The sequence below is a fragment of the Mandrillus leucophaeus genome, unplaced genomic scaffold (assembly GCF_000951045.1).
Source record: "Mandrillus leucophaeus isolate KB7577 unplaced genomic scaffold, Mleu.le_1.0 Scaffold769, whole genome shotgun sequence".
NCBI lineage: Eukaryota > Metazoa > Chordata > Mammalia > Primates > Cercopithecidae > Mandrillus > Mandrillus leucophaeus.
In genome coordinates, this window is record NW_012108352.1 from 1,588,330 (window position 1) to 1,590,022 (window position 1,693).

At 40.1% G+C, this 1,693-nt stretch overlaps 1 pseudogene; it reads left to right on the forward strand.

Annotated features, from left to right (window-relative positions):
• Positions 1-372: 372 nt before the first annotated feature.
• LOC105529496 lies at positions 373-1,678 on the forward strand (annotated as a pseudogene).
• Positions 1,679-1,693: the final 15 nt, after the last annotated feature.

Below are 1,693 nucleotides of genomic sequence, written 5' to 3' on the forward strand. Positions count from 1 at the left end.
AAAGAAAACTACAGGCTAATATCTCTGACAAATAATGAAGCAAAAATCTTAAAGAAAATATTGGGAAACCAAATTCAAAAATACATTACAAAGATCATTCATCATGACCAAGTGGGATTTATCTATGTGATGCAAGGATGGTTCAATATGCACAAATCAATTAATGTGATACATCATTTTAACAGAATGAAGGACAAAAATTGTAGGATTGACTGGCAGTGTCCCACCTGTCTGCTCCTCACACCCTGCCAGGTTGAGACACTTCCCATTGCTCCCCGTGCAGCCATGGTTCAGCTGTTTTTCCCACTCTGCCAGCTAAAACTCAGTCTGTGTCACTACAACCAGCTCCAAAGCACTCTGCTCATTTGCTAAAACTCGGACTACAGTCTGTGTCACTACAACCTGCTGCAAAGCACCCTGCTCATTTACAATAGCTTTGCCCAGTTTCTAGTTTAGGAGAAAAAGTATGATAAGGAAATGCTCAATGTGACCCCCGAGGATTGGTCTTTCTGTTTCAAGGGTTTGGCACTGGATTTAGAAGACGAGAATTTCATTAAATTTGCAGATAATGGCACTCTTCTCAGTGAAAGCCATGGCACCAATATGCTGACTCCAGAGGTGCTGGCAAAGGCATATGACAAGAAGGAATGGAAGCAGTTCTTGTTGGACACTGGAATGGCTTGCCACTCAGGAGAGTACTGTTTTATGATAACTACTTTGACCTTCCAGTAACTTTTTAATGTGCCAGAGTGGTGGACTATTTAACAAAACCAAACAATGATCAAAAACCCTTTTATTTTTGGAAGAATATATTTGCTGGTATTCAACACAATTACAAAATGTCAGCTTTTAAGGAAAACTGTAGTATATATTTTCCAGAAATAAAAAGAGATCCAGGCAGATATTTGCACGGTTGTCATGAATCTGTTTAAAAAAATGGCTTCAACAGCTAAAGAATGCTGGGAAAACGACTATGTTAATTACCAGTTCTCGCAGTGATTATGATAGATTTCTCTGTGAAGATGTCATTGAGAATGATTTTGAAGCCCTTTTTGACATTGTGATTACAAATGTGTTGAAGCTTGTTTTCTTCTTTCATTTACTACGTCAGAGGCCTTTCCAGAGACTCGAGAATAATGAAGAGCAGCAGGCACTGCCATCTCTGTACACCTGGCTGCTACCCCCAAGGGAATGCTATCCACCTCTATAAAGTTCTGAAGAAAATGACTGGCAAACCTGAGCCCAAGGTTGTTTATTTTGGTGACAGCATGCATTCAGATGTTTTCCTGGCTCATCACTAATGGGAGACAGTCCTTATCCTGGAGGAACTGAGAGGGGATGAAGTGGCTCATCACTACAATGGGAGACAGTCCTCATCCTGGAGGAACTGAAAGGGGATGAAGGCATGAGGTATGAGAGGCCTGAGGAGTGAGGGCCTCTAGGAAAGGAAGGAAAATATAAGGGACCAAAGGAAAAGCCTTTAGATAGTTCATCTAAAATATTGGGCTCTGTATTGATACTGAAAAATACAGAATACTCCTTGGTTTATACATGGTCATGTAAAAGAATCAGTACTTACAGCACTATTGCAATTCCACGTATTGAAACAATCGCAGAATTGCCTCTGAACTACTAATTTATAAGATTCTCTTTAAGCAATTTGAAAGCACCGGGCTACTATTCAAATCTTCCA